The following is a 7,082-nucleotide window of genomic DNA, read 5'->3' as shown; positions in this document are numbered from 1 at the left end:
CACACTGGAAGGGTGAGGGCAAGCCTCACGGGTTTCATTTTTGGCATCCCAATGTCAGAACTGAACCAGATCCCACAGAAAGGTGTCCCCAGGAGTACAGCTGTGTCTGTATCCTGAAGTAAAGACCAGGTCTGAGAGCATTAAGAGATGTTTCAATGCACCTGGGCTTGGGCTTAGTTACTGTCTTTACTGAATTCTCACAGCATCAAGCCTGGGGTAGGTGCTGGCCAGCTGGGCTGTAACATTTTTTACTCTTCCTAGCTCAGTGGCCAGGCCAGCACTGAGGCACTGAGCAAGCTTGCTCTCTCCCCTGCAGGGAGTCCTGGGCTCAGTTTTGAACAAGAACAAGCCTGGTCCAGTGCAAACATTTCCTCTCAGTCAAAAGCTACCAAAAGTCAACAGCTTTTCCAGAAACCCTCTGAGAACTTCACCAGGACAAGGGAAGCAGCCAGGAGGAGTGTCCCTGTTCATACACAGCTATAACAGCAGGTGAATGGATCTCCAGGTGAATCCTGGGGAGCAAAGGCTGGTGCTCACACTGGGAAATTCATTGAGGTCACTCCTCCACCTCTCCCACTTTTCCCCAAAGCCAGCAGAGGCTGCTGTGCAGGAGTGCCCATGATGAGCACAGGGCCTGGAGCAAGCCAGAGGCTCAGGTAACATTTGGAAAGGCCCATTCCTGTTCTGTGCCAAGAAGTTTCCATGTGTGGGCACTTCAGAAACAGAACAGAACAGAGCAGGCACATCCTGCCTGCTCTGAGCTCTGGGAAAGTCCAGGGAAGTTTACAGAAACATTCCCGGTCCAACTCAAGGGGCTTTGAGTCAATACTTCATGCAGGAGGGTTTGCATAATTCTCTTCAGAAGCAGCAGTCACCACTCCTCTCCATAACTTTTAGGATCCACAAATACACTACCAAGTCCAATGGTTACCCCCATTTCCTCACTAGAGAAAGGTCATGGACTTGACTAACCAGGGATACAGGAATCACTGATCACACACAGATGTCACCATTTTTGACTGACTGATTTTTATTAAAACTCAGTGAGAGTCAGAGATTTCCCAGTGTTGAACAAGGGTACTTCCTCAATCACAAGCTGGCCATTTTATGTTCCCATTGCAATTGTTCACTGTTCTTCTGCAGCAGAGACCTTTTTTCCAGGTACCAAACATCCAGCTCACATTAAAAACACAAACCAGTAAGGATATTCTGAAATTTATGGAGAAAATATCTAGAAAGAAACCCATTCACTGATACTGGAGTAGGCACCACAGAGACAACCCAGCAAATCAGAAGCAGCCAGGGACAAAAGAAATACTTTCTTTGTCAGACCAAATTTTATAAAAATCCTGAGCTTTTGACCTTTAGACCATAACAACTGATTTTAGTGGAATTGCTCCCAGGTTGCTTGACAATAGTTGGGAGGAGAATGAATCCATATGTCTTCACTTTATATTAATTTCTAACACTGTCAGGCAAAGTAAAGGGCTGCTTTACCCCAGGCAGTGTGAGCAGAACAAAAGAACAACCCCTGACTCTTGCACAGGTTATGTTGTTGCTTTTGTTCAATTACTGTGATTAAGCTGTACTCAGTTAAATGAATTTAACTACATAGCTAAACTGATATAATTCATAAGAGAATTGATTATAATCATTGGGACTGCATCAATTTGTAACCTTCTGGTTTGGGTCTGTGCATGACCCAATTCTTGCTGAGTTTGGTGTCAGGATGCACCAGAACCAAACAGGAACTTTTCAATTAAATCTTTTCCAGTTAGTGAAGTATTTGGCAGAAACACATCAGTTTAAAAGAAAATATTTCCTCACTTCTGGTTGGTATTTTTGGCCAGAAAGAGGAACAAAAAAGATTGATTTCAGGACTCACCTGCCACAAGGGGAAAGGGTCCTGGTCTCTCACCCAAGCAAGTGCTGGCAGCTGCCACGTTTGGTTAACAAGGGCTGTGGAGAAGACCTGGTGCTTGTCTCTGAGGCAGCTGCTGTCCATAAATCACTGGTAAAGCAATTGCAACGTCACCTGAGGTAGCTTGAGGACCATCAGGCATGTTAAGTTCATGGGATTCCATCCAAACCCATTGAAATATAGGAAAGTTAAGTCACTTCAAATCATGAAGTTGCTGTTGATCCACAGATAAGGCAAGTGACATAAAGAGCACCCATGAGATTTGCCTGCCACAGTCACAGGTAATATCCACTGTGCTTATAGAGGTATTTCTGCAGAAGATAAAGGATTTGTAGGCAGTCTTTTGCTGAACAAATTTAACTTTCTGTTTTACTCTTTTGCAAGATCATTCAGAAATTACCTGGGAGCTGTCACTGCGTAGTTAGGGCAGCAGTTTTAGCTCATGTTCTCAAATTATAAAGTGTGGAAGGGGCTAACAGCAGGCTTGTTAGCTAAAGGAGTGAGAAGAAGCTGAGAAGTAAGAAGAAGCTGATAAGGAGCTCTTTCTAAGGAGACTGAGAGAAGAAAGGTAAGAGAACTTTGCAGCTAGATGAAGTATTTTTAGAAAGTTAGTTGAAGTCACTATAACTTTTCACCAATAATATTATGTTGACTTATTGTAGCTAATAGTTAAAGTAAAAGAAGCATAAACAATTAGAAAGTGTCTAAAAGTCAGCCATGTTCAAAAATAAAGAGTTGCCAACTGAGACTGCTTGTAGTCTATGCTTTGTGTCGCGACCGCCTCAACAGCAACAATAAAGTAATTTTTCATGGAGTGTTTACTGTCTCTGACATGTACCACATGGCTGACAGATAGGCAAGGTGAAATTTTGAGCAGGACAAATGTAATGATTCTCAGGAAAGGCCAGTTTTGGTAAAGAAAATGAAGCAAAAGTTGACCATTGTGTGGTGACTCAGAACAAGGGCAGAAATCACACTTCCTCCATAAACACAAGCCACACACCATCCTGTCCCTGAAGAGCAAATTAAAAGTTTAGGTTGTTGAGATCAGAGATCCAGAAAAAGGTGCTCTGGTTCCTTTTGCTCATTGACAGCAGCAACTCCCACTGTTAATCAGATCAAGCTGGAACTTTTTCACTTCATCCTTTGGACTGGGTAAACAGGGCTGTGAACGATCCTTCTCCAGAGATTTGATTTCAAAGCTCTTGCAGCTTTTTTCTTTCATGCATACTTTCAGTCATTGACAACTTTTTCTTCTTTTTCTTTCCACCTTTCCCATGTCTAGGCCTGATGGGACATCAGACCATTTTCACTGTTCAAGGGTTTGGCACAGAGCCCCCATCTTGGTCCCTGTGGTCCCAGAGTAAGTTCAGAGATCCTCTTCTGCCACAGCTTCTCCTCTTCAGGAGTGGCTCCTTTTCACTGCTACTTTTTGCTGACTGTGTTGCTTGCTTTCTCAAGAGTTTAATAATAGTAGGGTTTGATGATTCTCTTTCCCTGCTTGCCAAAACCCAAAACATTTAAATGCTTACCTTGTCTTGCACAATGGAAAGAACCTAATGTGCTTAAACATGGGTTTGGGAGTCCGTAGGCAAGAGGAGATTGCCAATGTTTTAAAGTCATTCATTTCCAAAACAGAGGGAAAAGCAATTCCGTCATGATCTGTATTTTATTATCTAGTTTATGATTTGTAAGCCAGGAGGACAGAAGGGACATTTTCTCTCTCTTGGATTGGCCAGAATAACTCATAGCTCATTTTAAAATCAATTATATTACATAGCAGATTTTCAGCAGTTCAGCCTGGAACTGCTCTCAGATCTTAGAAAATAGGATTGTCAAAGACCTTGAGAAGCCCTTGATTCAGCCCCCAGGGTGTGATCAAAAATATCTACATAATCTCTGATTGAACATTTGTTAGCCAGATCTACTAAAAAATATTTTACTGCATCAGACTTCAAGCCCCTCCTGCTTCTGGATTTATCCCTTCATGCTTTACAGGCTGCTCATGCAGGAGAACTGACCTTCCTTATACAGCCCAGTCCAGGATCAGAGTTTGCATCTGTCCATCACCTTCAGTTCCCACTTTACTGTATACCTGGTGCAGAAGGTTTATTCTTAGGACTTTAGTTTCATTCAATAAAAATTGTAACTCCCAGAAGTATGTTTATTTGATGCTATGTAATTGTCTTTCCCCTATGGTTCAGTATTGGTATTGGAGGGTTCTAGTATAAAGACTAGAGCTACTCTTCAATATTATTTAAACTTTTTTCATTTTTTTTTAAATCAGAACAGATAGTTTTGTTGAATCTGAAAGAACAACAGGCAACAAGTCAATAACCTTTTCAAAGACAAAATATCTGAACTCCTGGGTAAGCCTCCAGATCATTTCAAAACTGCAGATGGAAAGTGGGGCCTGTTTTGCTCCCAGCCTGGCTGTCTGCAAGCAGATCCCATTCCCAGGAGCCACCTACAAAACTTCTGACTACAGGTTTGAGAAAAGGGCTGGCCTTGGTGATTATTATCTTTCTTGACCCTTTTTTTCATATGGATGGGATAGAAAGAGATGACAGCAGAGACCGGAGAGGCATTGGCTGTCTGTCCCAGGTGAGGAGATTTGTTTGGAGGGAACAATGAGGCCCTAGGAAATGAACCTAAAAGCAGATATTTGGGCAGGAGGCAGTATTTCTGTAGGAGTGGGACAAGGGATATATAACCTCTACTGACTAACAGCTCCCCCAAATAAAACTTCACCAGAAGCTTTGAATGGCCATCTTTTTTTTTTTTCCTAGTCCTTGTGAAAGGCTGAAAATTCCTGTGTTTAGTTAAATAAAGGTTCATTCAATTCCAGTGGTGAATGGCAGCAAAGGTGAAAATCTCAGCAGTGCCACCAAATGAAAACCAATCCTCCTCTAGGAGAGCTGCTCCCTTCAGCAGCCCCATCTCTCAGTGTCCTGCAGAGGCAGCTGCCAACAGTGGTGGGGAGTTTTGCAGTAGGTGACTCTTCAGCTGTACCCACCTGCACAACGGAGAATTTGCTCAAAAGTGGCTTGGTTACCAAGCCCAAAATGCCTGTGTCTGTTTGTGTATGAAATGGTCATTGCATTACAGCCAGCAGTGCTGATAAAGGTTAATTACTTAGATAAATTGGAAAATCTATGTTCATTTACAAATGGACATAAAATGAAGTCTCAATTATTATAATTTATTTACACTGTCAGCTTAGATGACAACATATTCAAAAATATTTCTGAAAGCTGGGGCCCTGGGGCCTGATTCTTCAGAGCCTTACCCTCTGAGTAGCACCACTGGAGTCAAAATAGTTAAGAGAGAATAAGGTTTGTGTTTTGTGGAGAAATAGAATTTAACTTGTATAAGAGTGCATCAAGAATTTCTTCCTTGCCCAAAAGTCATGCATATTTGATTTGGATAGTCTAGAGCATTTTTGTGCTACAGTAAATCCACAGCAAATATAAAAAGACACTTCCATATATTTATTACTCCAGAGAGACTTGTAGATGGATTTCACCTCACTTACCATACCACAAGCAAATTATGTTGAAATCCTTCCAAGATCTGAAATGATATGTTTATAAATTCTCCTTATTGAACTCTTGGCCTCAAGTAACTTTATTATAATAAAACATTTAGGTGTTTGTTTTATTTATTTATTTTTAAATGCTTTCTGTTTACTGTGAGAGAGGTAGGAGCAGTTTGTAACTTCACATCCATCTGCTGAATTTTATGCTGCAAAACAATCATAAAACAGAATGAACCAAATAAAAAAATAACACCCCAGCATATCAGATATGTAATGAATTTCTGTATGTGCTGTTGTTTTCATTATGCTGATTTACAGCCACTTTAATGTACCCAGCCTTCTTAAACAACTTAGAGTTGATTGTTCTGGAACTAGACTGTGATTCAAAATAGCATAGTGGCTTTTTGCCATCTTTTAGGAAAATTCTAAACCCCTCTGGGAGCAAACAGCCTTATATTAAACAGTTTGGGCTATTCAACATACAGATTATGTCCTAGCCACTAAAACTAATGGCTCAAATGGGGTGGAAGCAAAATCAACACCCCTGGAGGTGGAGACAAGCAAGCAGTGGAGGATTAGTGTCTGCAGGTACCTGCAAATCACACATCAGTCCTTGGGAACTAAGAGTTCCTGGTGCACTCACAGTCATTTCACTTGAGGATTTGCCTTTAATGGCACAAGGCAGTTCTGGCATTGCTGTGTGTTATTTGTATTCCCCTGCAACAGCCTGGCAGAGTCCTTTTTGACAGTGGCACTCTGGCTGGTGTGTGCAGGCAGGAAAATGCAGTGAGAGCTTCTCTGCAGGAGGACAGAGCTTTCCAGCAAGGTCAGCATTTCAACCAGTGCCCCCATCTCCAGAGCCTGGAGGAAGGAGACCCTCTTTGGAACACAGTCCATATCAATGTTCCTGCTTCACTTCCAGGAAATACTTGCATCCTTCAAACAGCAGAGAAAAGAAGACAAGTCTGAACGTCCCAGAAACAAATCAATGGCACTACAAGTGCTGCAGCTCTGTTAGAGAAAAACATCATCCTGAGCTTTCATTTCCTGCCTACTGCCAGTGGTTTAGCCCAGGGTGGCTTTCAGTGTTGTTTTTCCATTTTCCCATCCACCCAGCACAATGTCCTGCGATGCTGGTAGGTGCCCAGCATTCCTGCTGTGCATGGGCTGTGCCCAGCTCCTCCCTGCCTGCCTGGAGCCCAGGCTGACACAGCTGGAGCCTTCCTGCCCCACCAAAATGCCCCTGTCCAGCCCCGAGGGTGGCAGGGAATAACACAATTCCAAGTGACAGGAATGCTTCTTCAGGTGCTGCAGCTGCTCACCCAGACCAGCCCAAGGCTGAGCCAATACCTGCTGGTCACCACTGAGATTGAACCAAATTTGCTGGTTAATGGAAGGCCTGGAAAGCCAGTTATGAAACTTAACTAGATAACAAAACAGAGACTTAACTGGACCCCACAAAACCTTGTGAACCTCACATTTGCAAGAGACCATGCCAGGAGGAGACTCTGTGTTTCCCTCCTCGAGCATTTCCCTCGATCATTGCTGTCACTGAGTTCCGCTCCATCTCCCTCTGCTTTGTCAAGACAGCTCTGAGCAGCAGCCACTAATGTCTGGTTTATT

The sequence above is a fragment of the Molothrus aeneus genome, chromosome 1, assembly GCF_037042795.1.
Source record: "Molothrus aeneus isolate 106 chromosome 1, BPBGC_Maene_1.0, whole genome shotgun sequence".
NCBI classification, from domain to species: Eukaryota; Metazoa; Chordata; class Aves; order Passeriformes; family Icteridae; genus Molothrus; species Molothrus aeneus.
This window is presented reverse-complemented; position numbering follows the sequence as displayed.